The following is a 21963-nucleotide window of genomic DNA, read 5'->3' on the forward strand; positions in this document are numbered from 1 at the left end:
TTATGTAATGTTCTTGTTTATCCCTAGTAATCTTCCTCTGCAGTCTGTGTCTGATATTAATGTAGAAATTCCAACTTTTCCTGGTGATTACATACTCTATTTTGTATCCTTTCTCTCTTTTGATTTTTTGGTTTTCTCTCTTTCACTTCCTTTCTCTCTCTCTTTTGATTCCTGTTTCATCAGGAAATGGGTGGGTTAGAACACTACCCCTGACCTGGCTTTAGTAGGTTATGGGGTTTGTTGTTGTTGTTGATTGTTTAGTTGGTTGATTGGCTTGTTACATGGAGGACCTGGGACCTGGCACATGGTAGGCACTGGCCCACACTCCATACTTGGGTTATGATTTTTAATGACAGCTTGGTTTTCCAATTTTTTTCAGTGATAGTCATATATGCCCCATCTATTTATTTCTCAGAGACAAGTATGGGTGTCAGTCTCATTCATAATTCAGATTCCAAAGATTTTTAATAGGATGTCCATGGTCAGAACCAAGCAATTCATAGCTCAGGTATGAACCTAGGTTTATTATAACATTGCCTTCTTCAGTTTATAACAATGACTTCTTCAGTTTTCTCTTCATAATTGTAGTGACACAGTACCTCTTCCCTTGGTCTTCTGTCTAGAAAGGTGGAAGTTTAGTCTCTGTACTTTGTGGCACATTTCTGTCTGCATGTTGCCTCTAAAACGACATAGTGGGTGTGAGAAAGGATAGATCAGGGAAAATGAGGAACAGAATTCAGAGACAAACCGTGGATGAATGAGTAGTTCTATTAGAAACACATAAACACTATTTTCTTTGCTTTATGCCTTATACTCCCTCATACACTACAGTATTAAGGGGAAATGGATTTTAAAAAAGCAGTTCTTTTCCTCTGACCTTGCCTGCTTGCCCAAATAAATAGTGCTGTCTGGGAACTGAGCAAAGCTATTGTAAAGAAAGACAGTTATCCTGGAAAACAAGCGCTAGAAAAGTGTCTTATCATCTCAGGGATGGAGACCTATCTTGAAGGGAGCACACAACAGAATCCATTCTTGTTTTGAAGAGATGCCCAGACAACAATGACCCAAGTTTAGTGAGCAGACCAGCTTTGAAATCTCTGTGTCTAATTGATTAAAAAAAAGTGCAACAACAAGAATTACCAGGTGTCAGAACCAAGCAGAACACTTATCCTAAGGTGAATTTGCACAAATCATGACCTACTTTTTCTCCATAAATACTTATGATATTAAAGGACTCATTGCATCTATTATCCAGTATGTTCACACCCATGTCTGGGTTGTGTACTATCTTTCCATCTTTCCTTACTTTGATTTGCTAATTAAACTTTCCTGGTCTCTTCTTCAATAGGTGCTCACATTCTTTTTTGACATCAAGAACTCAGACCAAAGCTTCCTCCCTTTAGGAGATCTCTTTTCTGAAGCATCACAGGTCACTGATCCAGTAACAGTACCATAGATTTAGTTAAAATGTGATTTAAATTTCCCCAGATTCTGGGACTAGAGTTCCTCTGGTCAGAGAGAAGGATTCTTTACCTTCGGGGTTTCAGTTGCTTGTTCAACTGCTCCTGTCATTTCTGTCACCACCATGAGGTTACCTGGAAGGGTAGATGAGTGATGATGGAAATAGCTAACAAAAAGAAGTAGGAGGAATTTTCCCCATCGTCTTGGACCTTTGTGAATGTCTTTCCCATCCTTAAAGCAGAGGGGGGGGTAGAGAGAGAGAAATAGAGAGAGAGAAAAATAGAGAGAAAGACAGAGACAGAGACAGAAAGAGAGAGCGGGAAGGGAGAGAGAGAGAAAAGGTGCTTCTTGGAGTTCTTTCTATCCACACTATTCTGGGTTTCTTGAAACTGCCTTGTAGGGAGGAGGATTAAAAAGGAATTTTTCTCATGAATCACTCCCATTTGAGATTTTGGTTTTCTTCCCTAATATTCCTACTGTCATTCCTGCCCTGCCCCAGAGTCCTTAGATAGCTCTCCTACATGTTCTGCCTATAATTTTTAGTTGCATTCGATGAGAGTAACTGGTTAACTCTAACCATTTGCTACTGAACTAAAATTAGAATGGAAAACGGCTTTTTGATATGTAGTCATTTACTTGGATTAGTTAACTCTGTTCTGACATAATAATTAGGTCCTATGTTATTTTTATAATAGTTTCATTAATTGAAATACATCCATCTTGGGGTATTTTCTCTTGAAGAAATTCTAAGCCTCTTCATAATTTTTATTTGTATGTTCCAAATTTTTTCCCTGAAGGATTTGAATATTTTGTTTCATCAAGGCAAACTCAGCCCATGTGCTTGATCTATGGGAGTGAGTGTGACACTTTCTGGTTCTCCAGAATTCCTGAGATTCAATAAAAAACAGGAAAGAAAGACAGAACATATTACAATATATCTTGGGCTTTAGGACTTCCTTTGTCTAAACTATCTGAGCAGAGGCTGTAAAGCTATAAGGGAGTGAAGGAGGGAGACCCAGGAAGAACCCTAGAGGAGGGCTCTAAGGCAGAGGTTCTTGGAACCAAATGAGTGCTTTTTCATGATTTTAGTCTCAAATACAGGATAAGCGTTTAACAAGAAGACAAGAATTTACGAGATGATTCTAGATCTTACTCTTTGTCCTTTGATTTTGTATTTGAGACTGACATAATGTCCAATGGATGAATATATATATATATATATATATATATATATATATATATATATATATATATATTTCCAAATGTGCCCAGCACTTCTGCCCTCAGGTTCTTGAATCCAGTGAATTCAATATCTTCTTGGTCTGCAAGTCTTAGAAGCATGTACAATTCCAGTTTCAGGAAGATTAAAAAGCAACTTCCATTGCTTGAGCTGAACTTGGAATGAATAAAGTTTATGAAATAGTTTTTCACTCACATACTAACTGCTTGGAAAATAACTATCAAATCATCCTGTTCCCCACTCTAAGAAGAAATTAAGAAACATTCCCAGACCTTGACAGTCACACTTAAGTATTTTTTTAAAATCCAGATTCGTCTTGTATCGAACCACAAATCCTTCACCCAATTTAAACTCCTCCTGTTGCCCCATGCTTGGCCAGGAAAGGGCGGTGGGTAAGGGAGTATGTGAATGGCCATCCCTTTCTTTGTCTTCCTTAACTTGCAACCCCCCAGCCCTATTCCATCCAACTAATTTCACTCAAGCTTCCCCATGGCTGGCCCAAGTAGGAGGGGAGATTAGAGGGAGAAGAGTTCTTACTAGATTGGTTCTATTGTAATCTGGCTTAGGTGTCCTTTGTATGTGACTGATGTTCAAATGTTGATATTCCCTCTTATTTTTTCTTATAAAAACAATGTTTAGGGCTGGGAAGGTGGCTCAGTGGTAGAGCGCTTGCCTTGCATGCATGAGGCCCTGGGTTCAATTCCTCAGCACCACATAAGCAAAAAGAAAAAAGCCGGAAGTGGCGCTGTGGCTCAAGTGGTAGTGCGCTAGCCTTGAGCTGAAGAGCTGAGGCACAGCGCTCAGGCCCAGAGTTCAGGCCCCACAACCAGACCCAAAAAAAAAAAAAAAATGTTTATTTCCTGTTTGTGCTAATTTTTATTGTTATTATAAAGGTGATGTACAGAGATGTTAAATTTTCTTAAGTCAGGTGAAGAATACATTCTTTTTGAACAGTATCACCCCTTCCCTTGCTCTCTCCCAGTTTTTCCTTCCGATCGCCACCCACAAATTGCATAGTTCATTTCAACAGCATCTAGTGAGAATCACTGCTACATTTATTCACCCTTTGTCCCTTCGTTTCTGTGGCTCCACATACACTCTGATAGTCTCATGGAGTACTTCTGTAGATTCCTCAACATCCTTCCAATCACAGTTTCTGTCCTGGTCAGTGCTTCCGACAGCTGGCCTCTCATGGCCTTCCCTCACTTTGTAGTCTGATTTATACAGGCCACTGTTTGGGTTAACCTACTTCCTGGAGCAAGCTTCTGAGCAGAATCCTGTACAAGACAGAGTTTCAGTGGCCGAAATCTTCTCAAACACGCCTAACCTGTGTAGCTTGGATATTTTCCTAGGGGCAGGTTTCTACTCTGCTTCTCCCCTCCTAGTGAGGCTCCATTTAAACCATTCCTTCCTCAATAGTCAGTTCCTGTCAATACCTTTGCATAAGTATTCATTCAACTTGTCTACCCTACACTAACTAAACTAGATACACTTTATGGAGGAAAATGTATGGATATATATCTGGAATTAATATAATAGATGACATTAAAAAAACATTAGGCTTATCACTATGATGCATGCCTGTAAACCCATATACTTTGGAGAGTGAGGCAAAAGGATCCATTGGAACCCAACAATTCAAGACCAATCTTAAATAGTGAGACCTTGTCTCCAAGAAAAATATAAGAAAGCAAAACCAAAAACATTTAAACATGTTAAGGAATCTGGGTTTGTATCTTTTGTTCTAAAGGGCAGGGGCAATTTGGCAAGTACAAGATTTGGAAGGCAGATTTCCCATTTTAAAATATAAGGGATGACACTGTCCAAAAAGAAATGTACTCATTACCTGACTTATGTAACTATAACCATTCCGTATATCACCTTTATAATAATAATAAAAAAACAACAAATGCAAAAAAATAGGGGAGATGTAACCTTGCTGAAAAAACCTTACTAGCAGTAGACTGGAGCAACACAGAAAAAGTAACCTGAATTAGGAGGAAATTCCTACAAGGTTAGAACATGTCCCCAAAGAAAAAAGGTCTTGTTGTGTGATGTGGGAGTGGGGGCAAGAAAAAGGAGACATGTAGCGTTGGATAGAAGAGATAAAAGGGGGTTAGCCATAGCGAAGAAGTTCCCATCATCTAAAATAGCATCAGGCCAACTGCCACCCAGAGATAAAGGGCAGCAGTTCAAGAAGGGAAGTAGAGGGGCTGCAGATGCTATCTAGGTAGAGAACGTTAGCTCTCTGTTCTCAAATCAATAACTAAAAGTAGAAAAGGCAGGGACAGGACTAACATGAGAGGTTGTTCCCCCATCTTGTGGTTCCCTGTCTCATGGTTCATTGACTCAGCTAGCTGATATTCCACACAGGCTGCCAGCTGGGAGGATATGAACACCAGTGAATCCTCAGATTCTCCCAAGTCACTTGCAGCCTGGAATGGAGCTGGTGTCAGCAAAGTGCTGGCTGACAGTTCTGCTGAGTTTCCTATTCAGAAGCTTCCCAGAGAGAGTAGGTCAGGCTCTCTCTTATTAGTTTTGAGTTTTAAAAAGATAAAGCAAGCAAGAAATAAAGAGATGCATACTTAGCATGTATTAGTCCATTCCCTAAAGCTGGATACCAAGAAAAGAGGTTTATTTTGCACGCAAGTTTTAGGAGCTGAAAGTTCAAAAGCTGGGAATTCATTTCTGCTTCTGCTGAATCTACCCCTCTTGTATGGCCTTATGGTGGTAGCACCATAAGAGATATTATGGAGAAACAGTAAGCCAGAAAGGAAAGGCCAGTCTTACTGTTTGATAACAAGCCTCTCGTGAGAACTAACCAGAGTCCCTTGAGAAAGATATTAATTCTATCTGAGCTTCACTTCTTAACATTATCATGGTATAAAACAAACTCCCAGTACCTAAGCCCTAAGGAAACAAATCAAATTCAGACCATAGCAAAGCATTTCCAGTCATGTAAATAGTATAAGACTACTTAATCATTCAAAGAACTGCTGGAGCCAGGTGCTGGTGGCTCATGCTTATAATCCTAGCTACTCAGGAGATTGAGATCTGAGGATTGCAATTCAAAGCCAACCTGGGCAAAAAAAGTGTGTGAGACTCTTACCTCCAATTAACCAGAAAACTGAAAGTGGAGTTGTGACTCAAAGTGGTAGAGCACTTGCCTTGAGTAAAATAACTCAGGAACAGTGCTCAGGCCCAGAGTCAAGCCCCATGACCACCACCACCAACAACAACAAAAGAACACCAATAAAAAGAATTGTTGGATTGAGGAAGTTCTGAAGTGAGTTGGAGGAAAATTAAGGAAGAAGTTTTCTAACAGGTCTGTCAACAGACTAGATCTGAAGTCATACAAGCTGTAGACCAAAATGCTGGAGCCACAGATCTGCTACTTAATAGCTATGTGTCCTTGGGCAAGTTATTTCTTTGTGCTTCAGTACCTATTTGTAAAAAAGGAAGCATTAATTATGCCTGTCTCTTGGGGTTGCTGATAGGAGTAAAAAGAATTAAGTATGTAAAACTATTAGCATATGGTAAGCACTCAATGCCTGTAACTGTTACTATAATCCATCTGGGAGCCACTGCCAGGCCCTCAGCAGCAGGCAGGATACTACTGAGACTGTGGAAGACACCATATGTCCTTTTGTTCTTGGGCCACATGGTTTGAGGTATGGACGTCATCAGAGTATGTGATTCCCAAGACCTACTTGAAACTAACTCCTTCATGAAGTTATGAATTTCATATACTTCATAGAATGTATCACTCCTCTGAAGGAGTTAGTGAAGACTATTTATTTTTGCTGGTCTTTTTAATAAAAAGTTCAATTTGGTTAAGAAAACATGAACTTAATAGCCTTAGGAAAACATATATAGATTCCCACAAGTGAAAGAGGCCAAAGAATAGTATGATCAGCTTTAGGTTGGTTGGTTGGTTTTCTAGGAAAAAAATGAACCTCTAGGACATGTGTCTCAACAACAAGATGCTGTGCAAGTAACTTGTCTTGTTGTTGAGCTTAAGTCGGGATACTTAGATGTGTTCTGATACCTTGTTTCCTCCCTAGGCCTGGAGCCTCTTGAGCACCAGGGTCAGGGCTTGCTCATTTCCTCATTCCTGGTTATACCAGCACAGCAGGAGTGGAATAAAGGTTTGCTGAGTAGATGAAGGAATGAGAAGGTCTGTGAGAGCTCACTGCTGTCACAGGATAACCCATTTCTGCTGTCCATCAGCTGAATATAGCATGTGATGCCTGATGAGTTTGTAGCTGAATTGTTGTGTAAGATAAGGGAATTTCAGATAGAAATGCCGCAGAGTTCAGATAGGTTCATGTGTACTCAGAATAATACCCAGTTGGATCATGTAAATGTTAAATATTACAATCCAGGTATTTTTTAGATTGCTTTTCTATCGGAAGGCTAAGCTTGTTATTCAGACCTCAGTTCTTAGCATTCTGTACTCTGTTATAATCAAAAGCAGACATTTATTGAGGATCTTGTCTTATCTGCAAACCTTGATTCTGAGAATTCAGAATGGGCCATAGCTAAGCACTTAAAATATGGCAGCCTTGCGTAACAAGCAATCCTTCAAAATACTCACTATAAAAATAAGCATTTATTATTTTATTTACAATTCCCTGGCTAGCTAGGTTGGCTTAGTCCATTTGGGTGATTTAGGACTATTTAATTTTCACATATAGTAATTGGTCAGCTGCTTGAAACAGGATGGTTCATCTTTGGTTGTTCAGCTGACATGATCCATCACTGATCTTTGTTGTTTCTCATCCTGGCTCTTTACATGATTGTTTTCACATACACAGTTCTCTAACATTCCATTGGGTAAACTAATTCATGTTCACATGCAAGCTAATCATCCAGTAATAGGATAAATTACTGTGACTGTTTTGCAAACTATCTATCATAAGTCTCATTGGGACAGCAAGATGATAGGTTAAAATAACAACATAAATGAAACAGCACCAGACACATGCCAGGAAACAAAGGAAGGCAGACTTGAGCTGAACAAGAGAGACAGAATTGAGATTGACGCAGGTGAAGTAACATTCCAGCTTGAGGGAGTAACAAGGATGTAGAAGTACATTTGATATGTTCGAGAGGCAGTGGACATATGGCTTTGATCTTGGAGCAAAGCTCACTTAGGGGGAAAGGGAGAACTGAGAACAATACAGTAGTTGAGAGCCAAACTGAGCAGGATCTTGATGTAAGGTATTTGGGCTTAACTCTCCATGCAGTAGAGAGCATTATAGGGTTTTAATCTGGGACAAACAACACTTCCCAGAAGACCCCTCTTGCAGATATGTTGCAGACTAGAGATGGAGGTCTTCTGATTTTGCCCTAATATACAGAGACTATCTCAAGCTTTGCCTAGAGCATGAAAGTTGAAAAACACAAGAGGATGGAGGGTAGGTCTTTGTTATTGTTGCCGTTTTGTCCTTTATTTCTTGTGCTCTCTCTCTCATATATATATATATATATGTGTGTGTGTGTATATATATATATATATATATATGTGTGTGTGTGTGTGTATATATATGTATGTATGTATGTATGTATCTTGATTCCAAACACATTATTACTTAACTTCTAGGGTTACACTAGGATTAAATTGCAAATGTGTGTAAAGGGCTGAGTATAGTCTTTTTTTTCATGATACAGAGGAGAGAGAGCAAATCTCAGGAAGAGAAATGTCATTGACTTGAATTTCTTAAGATTTAGAAAAAGAATCCCCATATTTTCATCTTGTTTTAGAATCCACAAATTAAGTAACTGGTCCTTGGCATCTGATCGGTGGCCATAAATGGAGGCTCCCAGGTTAGCTATAGAAAGAGACTTATTGTACAATGGGTATGTACATCTTCTGCCCAAATGTAGTGCCACCCACATACACTTAGATTGGTAATAACTTGGTATTGAGCACCTATAACATTCATTTTTTAAGATTAATTTTTTTTTAGTGAAATTAAAAGTGAAAATATCAGCCAGGCACTTGCAGCTTGTGTCTGTAATCTTAGCTACTCAGGAGGTTGAGATCTGAAGATCAAAGTTCAAAGCCAGCCTACACAGGAAAGTCCATGAAACTCTTATCTCCAATAAATTATTCAGAAAAGCCAGAAGTGGTACTGTGACTCACGTGGTAGAGGGCTAGCCTTGAGCATAGAGAGGCTAGGGACAGAGCCCAGGCCCTGAGTTTAAGCCCTGGGGGATGTGGGAGGAGGGGAAGAGTGTTAATATCAACCCTGCTTTTCCCTAACCTTAATATTTTGTGTGTGGCTAGCATCCATGCTGGATTTGGAAGAGAAACATAAGAGGAGTGGGTTAGGGATGGAGTGTAGCCAGGAAGTGGTCAGTAAACAGAGGCAGTGGAAGAGGCTGGAGGTGGCTCTGGGAAGTCCAGGAGGGCAGACGTGGGTGGCCTTGACTTGCCAGGAATTCCATCAAAACTTTCCACATCCCCTCTTGTTATATTTGCTTTATGTCCAGCATAAGCCTTCAAGATGCAGGAGGAAGCACAAACGTAAAGAATGGCAATATTCAAGTACTAGGACAAAATGTAGAAGTGACTGGATCAATGTTGTTGAAAATACATACTCTTACTTGATATACATGTAAAGGTATATGTACATACATATATTTATAATTGTGTCATTATCATAATTGTGTTGTATTGTTTTCTACTAGTGTGATTTCACATGTATTGCAGAGTTTTACATGGTTTTTATGTGAAACCGAATACTGAATGCCAACTAACCACCATGAAAATTTACTTTTGGAACACAACTTGTTTGTAAGATGTACACACTTAAAATTAGTAAAAAAAAAAAAAATACTGATTTTCAAATAATTCTCTAAACATATCCTTTTAATAGCAAGAGACTCCATAAAGTCCTCCACAGACAACAGCAATATCTGGGGATAGTTTGAACCTAGCCAGAGGGCCCGTTTGTAGAGTTCTTAGTTTCATTTTCATCAAAGTCCTCAAAACTGTGTTTGACTCATTTCATGCTACTTCTGCTTTCTAGAACCAGCTTTCTCCTTTTTTTAAAGGAGAACTCAGGATTTTTTATGCTGGTGTACTCAGACAACCAGCTCTATTTTTACAGTCTGGCTGGTCTGACCACTGAGGATGTGTGAGAGCTGAAGAAGCCATTATACCTCTTTTCAAGCAAAGGCTTAAAAAACTCTAAGGCACTTCCACTTACTGCTGATCTCTGGCCTTTTGCTTTTGACTGGTGTGTCTGGATGAATGTTTGTGAGAATAATCTGCATTTTTCTTCCTTCTTGTGTGAACAGGAGTTGGCCAACTTTATTCCTATCTGGGGTTATCCTTCAAAAGTCTCTGCTTATTATAGGTCAGAGTCAGGTAGTTTCAAATTAGATTGAAGAGAGAAGGACTTTTCCCCTGACTAAGTAAGCTCAGTCTCCTGAGGCTAAAGAGAGTTGTTCTGTAATGTTGGCCCAACCAGCTGGAGCACAAACAGGAAATCACTTTATTTTTACCTCCTTTCTTTGTTTTCAAACATGTTTAGTTGAATTTCCATTCTTGACTCCTCAACATCTTCAGTTAACCTTTACTTTTAGACTTTTAGGGCACCAGTGACATTTCATTTAAAATGTCATTCCCCTCTTGTCTGTGCAAGGCTTGGCAGAGTGCTGGAGGGGTGTGACAGTCTCTTGGCTCTCCCCTCTCAATCCCACAGCATCAAGGAAAGGCCACCTCCCTTCCCACTTGAAATTTACTCCTCATTTACCTGAACATTGAGCTGGAGACACAGGCCCAGTCCAGCCATATATTCATTGATTTTTTGGGAGAGATGCTCTAGGATGCAAACATGAAGAAGGAAGGCAGCAGGAATGGATACACACACACACATACACACACACACACACACACACACACACACACACACACACACACACACACACACACACACACACACACACACACACACACACACACACACACACACACACACACACACACACACACACACACACACGCTTAGAGGGGTTCTGAAACCAGAGAGATCTACAACACACTAGGCCACAGGTCACCCTGTCCCAGATTCCTGCTCTAAGGCTTCTTTGATACAAAGGTGAGTGAAAGAAAAAGGACCTAAGAATACTATTTGGGATAGAGAACAAGAGCTGATTCTCCCCAGTACTTACATATGTGACCTGTGTAGTAGAGGGTCCTGGGGAAGAGGAAGGGCTTTCTAGTTAGGAGAGTTTGTGTCCTCTAGCAGCCAAGAAGATTGGGTTTCGGAGCCCGTAATCAATTTAAATTAAGTCTTCATTTTGTGCTGAAAAATAAAAATCAAGTGGCTTCTTTTACATATTTGAATTAATGAGAGAAGAAAAAAAACTGTGAGACAACATTAGCAATTTGCCAAGTTGTTTTATTCCTTACTTCCTCGAATCCATTCTTTAAAACATCTATTTTTACATTCACTTTTACCATTATCCACAGTCAGTGCCTTTAGTCAATGGATTTGTTTAGCTAGTCATTCTTTCCGGCAGTAATACTCAGCACCCATCACCCATCTGTGGTGGAGACTTCAACAACAACAACAACAACAAAGCAAATTCACAAAAATAAAAAGTAAAAAAAAAAACCCCAAAACTAGAAAGTATCTTTGCCTTGCATGGGTCTCTATTCTGAGAGAAGGAAAAGGTCTGATCCTTACAAATACATTCACCACAACTACCAGTTGACATATTCTTAGTCATGACCATTCTGCTTATCTATTTATTTTGTGCTGGGGCAGAACCCAGAGCTGTACATTGTTATCACTGAGTTACATTCAAAGTTGAAGACCAAGAATTTTTTTTTTTACAAAGAGTCTCACAATGTAACCCAGGTTGGTCTTGAACTTGAGATCCACCAGCCTCAACATCCTATGTGCTGTGATTAGAGGCTTGTACCACCATACCCTATCACAATTACTAGAGGTTGTTTACCTATTAGCACCTCAGTGTAATAGGGATAAACTAGTCCTATAGCCACTGACCTCTGCATCCCAAACTTCTAATCAAAGGGAGACAGATAGGAAGAATTAAATCAGAACTGGTGCCTGGAAAATAGAGAGCCACTGTGAATAGCTGAATGTTTGTGTATGTCTGTATACATGTGTATGACAGCATCTATATGTTTGTACAGGTGTGTGAGAGGATGAACGTGTGCCATGTGTATATAAGTATGTAAATCTATGTGTACATGTATGTGTGTCTGCAATATGAGTGTATGTGTGTATGTGTATGATATATTAAGTAGTGGGACGAGGAGGGTCATCAGGAACTAAATACCTGTCCATCCCACAACTCAGACATGCAGTCTAAGCTATATCTGGGGCAACACAACTCATGGTTAAGAGTGGAAGAAGGTTTTCTTGTTTCCTATGAACAGGATCACTTTCCTCTGTGCAGTGAGTATCCTTGATGAGCTGAGAACCAGCTCTCAGCTTTCTTGAGAGCAGAGTCTGAGCATTCTGGAGGGAACAGCAAGGATCCAGAGTTGGAAGATCTAGCCTGGAGGAACTGCCTACTTAAGAAGGCTGAACAAATTGTTCCCATGCCTGGATCCATGAACCCAGAGTGAACCTGTAGAAAGTGAACCTGTAGAATGAACCTGTAGAAAGTCTCTAGAGGCTGTCACTAAGTTAAGCAAAGGAACTTGGAGTTGCTGGAACTTCAGACTTTATCTTTCCTTAAGATAGTGTATGAAACTGCCTGGCTCATTGTAAATAATTCTAGCACAGCAAAAACAGACTGAAATTTAAATTTCATTGTTGTTAAATATGGACTCAAGGGCTGGGAAGTTGGATTCCTCAGCACCACATAAGCAGAAAAAAGCCAGAAGTGGCACTATGGCTCAAGTGGTAGGGCACTAGCCTTGAGCTGAAGAGCTCAGGGACAGTGCCCAGGCCCAGAGTTCAGCCCCCACGACCGACAAAAAAAATTATATATATATATGGACTCAAGTTATGAAGAAATAATTGAGTAGTTAGAAGAGACTTGTGCAGCCATCGGACAACTGTTTTGAACCGCGCTCAAATTTACGCAGGTGCTGGGTGGGCTGTGGTGGACAGAGTGGCCTGGGAGAGACAGGAAGCTCAAGAGAGGCACAAAGGCTGCTGTGGAACACCATGATCATTGATGACATGGCAATCCCAGAGCCACCCCTAGGCTTCTGTTAATGATGGATACCAGCTTCTGGTTTGTTCCTTGAATTACCAAATGTTACCCTGAGAGAGATGGGAAGAAGAGGCACACATTCTGATGAATCAGTTTCCTTGCATAATATTGGTGCAACGTTTTAGTTTCTGAGAGACATGTCATTTGAGTAAGATGCATGTCACTCATGGTACTATTGAGCAATGCTGGGTTCACTTGGTGAACTTGGTCAGTGGAGGTCACTCTGGGAAGTGAGTTATGTGGTATAGCCTCTGTATATCTCTAAGAAAGGGCCTACCCATTTGACTTTGTGGCCCAACAAGGACACCATAGAACTGGGAAGCCCATAGAACTCCTGTGCTGTAAGAATCCTGGGAAGAAACAGTCTCTACCTGAATTATGGGGACTCAAGGCCCCATAATAGGATCAATATGAGAATGAATGTAGTAATGCATGTGACATGTTGGGCACAGGCCTTGGCATGTCATGTGGCATGAGCTCAGGACATATTATACCTTCTACACTTTTCCTCCTTCTACAGACTTGGGTCTTAGGCTGAACCATGGCATCACCAAACTTACTAGTCAGCTTAAGCCATCATAATAATGGAGTTGTAAAAATCCTTGGTGGTCCTCTGGCAAAGGCATTGTAGGATCTGGGTTTCAAGCACCAAATGTATGACTCCTTCATGACCATCCAAGGGGATCACACAGAGGCAGGCAGGCAGGCACAGGAGAAAGATTACTAAAAGGTTCATTAGAGGGCCCCTGTCTCCCTGGGAGAGGGAGCACATGACGTCTGCGCCTATCCAAGTGGCAGGCAGGTCTGGAGGAGGAAGTGAGGGCAGAAGTGCCTGCAAGGTAGGTCTGGGCAGAGAGAGGGAGTGGCCAGCTGTATGGCAGGACCTCTAGGGCAGGGAAGAGTCAGGTCTAGATGGAACTGAGGGCCAACAGTAGGGATAATACAGGAATTGCTTATAAGAGTGGCACAAAAACATTTTCTTGTTTATGGAAAAGAGGAAAAAAGATTTAAGAATGCCCATGACTCAATGTGTGATTTATGTTTCAAAACAATATTGACTGTATTTACTTCACTCCTAGTTATTCTATAAACTTAAGACTTGAATCAATCTTAATATGGGACTTGTAGCCACAAGACATATGATTCTTGTCCATTATAGGCTTGTGTATTAAATAAGTAATATATTTGAGATGCAATTGCCTGAAATGAAATCAAAGGATTTCTCACCTCTGATATCATTTGAGTTCGTTGTGCTCCTTTGTGATGAGATTATGTCAAGTTGTCTTTATGTCACATGATGTGACATTTCAGCCTGCCATTATTTCTGAATAAGGATTTCAATACTTCAAAGAATTTTGGCAGAAAATCAATAGCACACTCAAATTATGAAAATTCATGGGACATTTAATGAAATAAAGGTCTGGAAAGGTATAGGATCAGTGTCACAAGACCAGAAGAACAGTATAACTCCACAGGATTATTCTAGAAATCTGGAAGGAGGAAGTCACATAGAGTTAGCAAAGGCCACTGCGTCCTTTGGTAGAGAAATGGGCTTACTCTAGGTGACCCTTCCCAGAGGAATCTGGGAAAATAAGTACTTATATTTCATATTCTCTTATCTATCACCTACAGGTATTCCCACCTGGTTGTCAAAGGACATAAAAGCCCTTAATCTGTCTATCTGGTTAAGACAGCAGAAGAGGAAGGAAAGTCAGAGGAAGGTCATGTCTGGAAGATGGTTTGTTCAAGGGAGTATTTTCTAATTTGAGATAAATACAGCTGGACAGAGAATTGGATCACTTCTCTTGGGTATGTAAAATATAAGGGGTGACACTAAAGAACTTAAAATATATCCTGTGGATTGTAAACTGAAGTACTAAAAATAAAAAATAATACACCACTGGGCACTAAAGAATAAAGTGCTATTTTAATCTTAAAATAATTTTTAACCTATTAACAAAAGTAAAATACAATCACACAAATTCACATGAACATAATGTCAGTCAATCTGCATGTGATCTGGGTCCCCTCTTGGGCCAGATGTGCGTGAACTGAGTCACTCTTACACTCACAATCTGGGGTTTAAAGGCTAACTGCTGGCTTCCAGGGATTACATAAGTGGGGAATAACCAGGTAGGCACATGATAGTGCTGGCTTTCTCTGAAGCAAGAAGTGAAACTACAATGTTTTCTCTGATACCCTTTGTTAGGGTTGGACTTTGTAGCTGAGAGAACTTCCATCTTGTTCTTTCTCTGCCCAGGAAACTTGCTACCTTTGTTGATTCTTCATTATCATTACTGGCTGACCCAATGCCAAACAGGCCCCAGTTATGACAACAGTAAAAGATTGGACAGGCAACAGAAGTTAGGAAAAAAGAAGAGAAACCAAATAGCCAAGAGATTCCACCCAAGGTGGAGTCATTGGAGATACAGAGACATATCTCAGAATCCAAAAACTGTTCTGTTCACACTGTCTCTAGTCCTTATCAGATGTTTAGGTGCTTAGTGTAGAATAAAATAGAACATTGCAAAAAGAGCTCCATAACAGGGTCAAGAAGCTATGAAAGTGAATGTAGTCTAAGGCAAGTCTCCAGAGCCACTATCCACATAAATCCAGGAATTGGGATCAAAACAGCCAAGGCAGGAGCTAAGCCAAGTTGGGGGAGAGGCTCATCTTCCAAGAGCCCTGAGAGGACTGGGATGGAGAAATAGACATCAGGACCTGGTCATAAGCCATTCACCATTCAGATGTTCCAGGGCAAGAGTTAAACAGGAAAGATGAAGAGAGAAGACATAAGACACCGTACATACACAGTTTGACTCTATAGAATAAAAGACTTTTCTAAAAATTGGGCATTGTAGTACATGCCTATAATCTCATCCCTCAAGAGGCTGTGGCCAGCCTGGGTTTAATAGAGATTCTAGGCAAGCCACGGCTAAAAAGGCTGTCCCCAAAACAAATAACAAAAAGAGATAAATAAAAATAAATTAAAAAGCATATTCCATTCCCTGCTCTCCCAAACAACTGACAGGCCTTCTTGGGCAAGGTAGGGAATTGGGAATTATTTGTTTCACTAACCTCTGTGTTCTATCCAGGGTCATACCCAGGAAGAAGATTGCTGATGGTCCTGCCTTAGCTGTTGCCCACCATGGATCTTTCTCTGTCAGCCATGGATCCTGCTGGCCTAGAGTTCTGGGAGCAAGACTGGTTGGCTCACCTACTTCAGGGCAAAAATTACCACATGGTTGAATAAGAAGAAGTCTTGGTTTTTCAGAGTCTTTGGGGAATTTTTCCCCCCACAAATTTAGAAAACAAACATCTGAGTTTCCATATTGTTTAATTCCATAGCCAGCTGTTCCCAAAGCTTTTGGGCTGACCTTCTCCAGTACTATCTCAACATGCCAATACAACTGAGAGAAACAAAGTTTCATGGCAAATGAAAACAAACACAACAACAAAAGCACAGGGTTAGCAAAATGATGGGGGGATAGAGGCAAGCTGACAGCTTAAGAAGCAACTGTTGTCACAGCTGGGATTAGCAGGGTTTGGGAGAGCAAAAAAAGACAGAATATCAGAGATGAGAGAATTACAGTAATTATAATTGTTTTCTTTCTCCATGGTATGCACAAAGTAGGTGTTAAAATAATAATTCATTTTAAGTAATGGGTGGGAGAGAAAAAGGAAGCACTAGCACCCAGAAGGGGACTCACAAGGGTGGGTAGCAAGAGCAAGGAAAATGCCACCCTGGGAGCATGATCCTACTATTTACAATGAGAGCTAAGAACCCCACTATTTGGGAAGTCCTTTGTCAGCCTTTCTAGGCTACACTTGTAGGGCTAAATTGATGTTTACTTAACAGTCATGGAGTTAAGAAGTAATTCCAGTAAGCAAAATGGTTCATAAAACCATTTTCTCTCATTCTGACTTGGCAAAGAAGGAATACTTGTTGAAACCAAAATGCAGAAAGACTTTCTGAGCTTGAGTGCACTAGATGTGTCTGTGTAAAAGGCCCAAAGCCTGACTACAGGGGTTGCTGTTGCTACTGTAGTTACCATAAAGGCTGCTCAGAAGTTGAATGGCATCTAGCTTGCCCAATACCCTTCCAGAAAATGTCTTAAAGGTCCTCTCTGAGCTATGAGTCTTGCCAATGACACCTTCCTTCCACTTAGCAGATGACGCTGTGTCCTCCCCTTCTAGGCCCTGGAGAAAAAAAAAAAGTCTGGTCTAAGAGCTGGAGATCACATCAGCTTTTCTGCCATCCCAACTGAAAATGAACCTCTTCTTGGGTCTGCCTTTCTTTTTCCCAGCCCAGCTGTAAGGAATATCAGCACTTACTGTCCCTCACTCGAGGTCACCTGGCACCTCTTCAAGGCTAAAGCACAGTCTACAGGCTGTTCCTTGGCCTGGGCAAGAGGATCCCCTTCTGTCTTTGTCCTTTGCACTGAGTATGAACCCTGGAGACAAGGAATGGTGGCCTCCCAAGTCTACATCTAACAATTTGAGGACCTGTTTTATGGACCTCAACATCTCCTGCTCAAATGGCTCTGTGTCACCTTCAGCACCTCGAAGTACATTGTCCCTGTGTTCAGTGTGTCTGCCCATAGTCCTGAAGAGTGGTCCACAAGAGGCTGTTTATGGGGCTGCAGGAGAGGATGGATGGATGAGGCTTGGATATATAGGGTAGATTTCCATATGGGTACATGTTCCCTCAAGTCCCCTCATGTCCCCTCTTGATGGCCTAATGAGAAAGAGGTGAAAATGAGGCTAAGGGAAAGAATTACTCTCACCATATTTGGTGAGAACTCCAAGGAATCTGAGCATTCTAAATTCAGCTTTGACCTTCGGAATTGGGAAAGTGTTAGCCAAAATAGAGTGGCATGTATTTTATAGTTTATTAGCTTGATTTGTTCATTTATGGATCAAGGCAATGGTGCTTAGGCTGCCTTGAAAATGTTAGTTAGGCCATGCCTATTTTCAACCATTCTCACCTGCTTTATTTCTATGTATCTATCAGATGAGAAATAAGCCAACAACTAAGTGAATAAAGGCCCATCCCTAGCCCACACTGACTCTCTTTCCCGATATTAATAACTCTTTAAATAACGAGGCATTCAGTGGATTGCCACCAAGGGCCTGCAGTGCTTTGAAAACTGTAAAGAAAGTGCCCAAATGCATCTATGATCCATGGGTCTCTACCACATACACACTTGGGTCTGTGGCAGAGAAAACACAGGCTAATATGGGAAGACTCCTCAGAGACATGTTTCAAGAATGAGTTCTGCTCTCACAATCCTGAGAAGACTGTGATTAACCTCCTCCAAGAAATGCCATCAGTTTCTCACTATTGTGGGTTTGGTTTTTAGCTTCACATCCTTAAAGCTCAGACGATACAATGCACATCATACTGTCTTTTTCAGTGGCTTTGAGTTGGTGAATTTGATTTTTTTTTTTGTCATGGGGCTTGAACTCTGGGCCTGGGTGCTGTCCCTCAGCTCTTCAGCTCAAGGCGAGTGCTCTACCACTTGAGCTACAACACCACTTCCGGTTTTCTAGTGGTTTATTGGAGATAAGTCTCAGGGACCTTCCTGCCTGGGCTGGCTTTGGACCATGATCCTCAGATCTCAGCCTCCTGAGTAGCTAGGATTACAGGCATGAGCCACTGGTGCCCGGCTGAGTATCTTGACTCTACCTTTAAGGTCTCTTTCCATCAACAAGGAATCTCATATTGAGTATAAGAGCAACTCTTATATAATGAGCTGTGGGTTGCATAGTTTATATTCATTATTAGGAAAAGCTGCACAGCCTTCTATCCAGCAGCAACATGATCCCAAATATCCACTATGTTTCCTGAGATTTCTGAGGAACAAACTAAGCACTCTATGTCTCAAATGATATGGGGTAGCTTAACAAGTGTGTTATCCATTCATAATTCCTAAGTCTTAACTGGGATCAAACTCTGGGTAAGGCTTCTTAACTGGTGCACTCAGTCATACCCTCAGCATCCCAAAGGAAATATGGCATTGGTGAGAGGCACAGGAGCTGCAAGTACCAGAAAAGAGGCTGAAGAGGTTTATGAAAGGGCTCACACAGTAACAGAGGTGAGACACACCTTGCAAGTTCTCAGGAATAACTAGGGAGGGAATTTGGGGAGGCTTGGGCTCTGTCTCAACATGCAAGCTAGCCAAATATAGTCCATCAGTGTTAACTTGTCTATACCAGTGCACATGGAAACATTCAAGTTACACTTGCAATGAGCTGTGTGGAGTCCTTCCAGGATTCAAAGCCTTTCCCATGTCTGGTATCCTCCAGAATACTCGTCACACTCCTCTTGCTTGGATCTATTGATACTCTGTGGCTCAATCTCTGTGATTCTAGTTATTGCCCATAGGAAGTTCATGTCCAGCTAAGAAGACAAATAGAATGTCTCTCCTTTCCTACTAGATGGGGCATGCTAAGAACAGGTAGTGAGGATCATCCTTTTGCGTCTTATCTCTACCCTCAGGAATTAGTAAATAAAATGCAAGCAACAGGTGATTGAGACTGATGATAACATAGAACTGGATCAGAGCAATAGGGAAGGCTCAAGAAATAGCATGCCAGTCAAGATAGAAAGAATGAGTGGAAGTTAATGAGACTGCAGGAGTATAGTATTGGGAGAAAAGCATGCATGTCTAGATGCCGAGGGAGGAGGAAGCAGAGCTGACAAAAGGTGAACAACTGCAGGAGCACAGAGACCTGAGACAGAGCAGGGCTGGAGATACAGCAAGTCTCTGAAGACATGGGAAGCCATGTTATAGACATTGGACTTCATCTTTAACTACAAGATGACTCAAAAGGGTTTCAGGTGGAGGGTGTGATCTGAAAAATTCATAGGGTTATCTTTCAAAGAGATCATCTGGAATTTCATAAAACTGGGTTGTAGAGACCAAAGGTGGAAGCAAGGAGACAACTCCTAACACCAATGCACAAATTCAAAGGAGAGATGGCGGTGACTGAAATAATGGTATGGCATTGAGGTGGATGAAGGGAGGTGAGTCGGGATTTTAGTGAGAACAACTGGTGGATAATTTGTGACATTTACTGAGGGAGGAAACGCTGAAGAAGGAACAGAATGGATGAATTTTTTTTTCCTTTCTATGGTGAGTGTAAGATGCCTGTGAACTTATAAATCTATATCTTTCTGGATGGGGAATTTAAGTTTGTGTTTGTAGTTTCAGAGAATGAACCAGTAAGAACTGCAAACCCAAGAGTAGTCTCCCTTTAGATGGTAACTCAGTCCTCAAGAATTGCTGGAATGCTTGAGGACTGTATAGAGTGGGAAGATTAGAGAGCCTCAGACATCAAGCAACTTTGGTACACATGACTGTGCGGAAATAACCTGATTCCAAATGTGGACTTGGAAATTTTTAAGTATGTATCTTTAGAACAGTATGACTATACAATAAATATTTAAACAAATATGTAGTAGTAGCATTGGAAACCATTTGGTAAAAGAAGATGACTGTCAAATAGACGACTAGAGGTAGAATTTTGAAGGAGGAAAACAAAAAAATGGTGTTTCTGATATCAAGAGAAGAATCAAAAGAAAGGAGTCAGACAAGATCAAGACTGAATTTAGTAATGGGAAGCCAAATCATGGTGTACAGATGTATCTGATTCCCTAAAAGTAGGAAGCTGATATTTGAATTCATTAAATATTACAAACAGCCTCTATGCTCAGTACTTTTAAAGACACATCAGACAGCAGGAAGCTTCTCATTGAAAGTAGAATTTGAACTGAGGCAAAATGAATGGTAACCAGGTAAGAAGCCACACATTCCTAGGAGAGAAAACAATGAAGACAAAATTATAAAGGAGTTAAGAAAATAAGCAAGTAAGAGTTAGTTTCTGGCTGGGGCACAAAGGAATGACTAGAGTGCTGGGAATGATAAAAGAGAACATGGCCTGGTTATTATGGATCTGATAGGACAATCTAAAAAGTGATTTGGCTTTTATCCCAAAGATAAAAGGGCTTTGAGAGAATATAAGAAAGTAATTGCGACAGTCGGATCTGTGTTTTAGAAAGCTTATTTTGGCAGCCAGTGGCAGACATGGCTTGGAATAAGGGATGGATTAGGAAATGAAGGCCTAAACTTCCATCTGGAGGCTGTAGAAGAAAGAAGGATAGGAGCAGTGAAGACAAGATGTGAACTGAGGAAGTGACTGGAAATAAAGAAGTAGGGTACCAGAGATTTGCTTAGGTGACCAGATAAAGAAAAGCAAAGTAGTTTTGAGTGAGAGTTAGAGATCTGGAACATTTTAACACTGGTAGGTTATTTCTTTCTCCAAAGCAGACAGATGTCAGTAACAATGTTGCTGTTTTTCCTAACTTTCTAGAGCCTGTTTCTTTAAGTATCCAGAGTCATATCATGAGTCACTACAGGAAGTCCACTCACTATTTACTTCACTAAAACATATTTATAATGTGTCAGGGACTTGCAAAGTATTATGAGTAGGGACACAGTTGAATGAGCAAGACATAACTGGCCTTCCCTCAGAGATTACATTCTATGAGGGACAAAAAAGGCATTAATTACTCAATTATAAGCTATTGAGTCTATGTCATAAAGATTTTAGAGTCGCATGTGGTGAAGAACGGGGGTGGGGAGTGTCATAAATAGCTTTTTAGCAGATCTGTGACCTCTTTGAAATCTTCGTGTGAACTTCTGACTTGTCTGCATCCATCTAGTGAGGCGAAGGGAGGCGTGGAACTGCTCCAGGGGTCTCTGGTCCCATGAGGCTGACAGACATCCAGCCCTTACGGCCTCTTGGCAGCGACCACGGAGATACAGCCCGGTGATGCGTCTAGTCACTAGTAAGGGAATTACCTTTAGACTCTCAGACGTCGAAAATGACCTGTCTTTTGACTTCTCGTGAGGAAGGACAACTCGACTATTAGCATTTTGTAAATGGACCGGGAGATGTTCACTGGGGGGCTCCCGGGCGCTCGCCCCGAGGCCCAGGCTCAGACCCAGCGAAGAAGGCGGGCGCCGCCCCGTCGACACCTTCCGGCC

At 40.9% G+C, this 21963-nt stretch overlaps 2 long non-coding RNA genes across 4 annotated transcripts in view; one reads left to right on the forward strand and one right to left on the reverse strand.

Moving 5' to 3' along the window:
- LOC138832039 (uncharacterized) overlaps window positions 1-20593 on the forward strand; it is a 51507-nt gene extending 30914 nt beyond the window's left edge. The window contains exons 3-4 of the long non-coding RNA XR_011373485.1: window positions 14543-14719; window positions 16006-20593. This is a non-coding gene — a long non-coding RNA (uncharacterized lncRNA). The remainder of the gene's footprint in view (window positions 1-14542; window positions 14720-16005) is intronic.
- LOC138832040 (uncharacterized) lies at window positions 462-21963 on the reverse strand. Of its 3 annotated transcripts, none has more exons than XR_011373487.1 (4): window positions 21778-21963; window positions 10886-11019; window positions 1534-1595; window positions 462-679 (listed from the first exon to the last, which is right to left on the reverse strand). It is a non-coding gene; the product is annotated as an uncharacterized lncRNA (long non-coding RNA). The 3 variants fall into 3 exon arrangements; XR_011373488.1 differs by lacking the exon at window positions 21778-21963 and adding an exon at window positions 15989-16084; XR_011373486.1 differs by lacking the exon at window positions 21778-21963 and adding an exon at window positions 11357-11412.

The sequence above is a fragment of the Dipodomys merriami genome, unplaced genomic scaffold (genome assembly GCF_024711535.1).
Source record: "Dipodomys merriami isolate MVZ:Mamm:240054 unplaced genomic scaffold, mDipMer1.0.p SCAF_2, whole genome shotgun sequence".
Taxonomy (NCBI): domain Eukaryota; kingdom Metazoa; phylum Chordata; class Mammalia; order Rodentia; family Heteromyidae; genus Dipodomys; species Dipodomys merriami.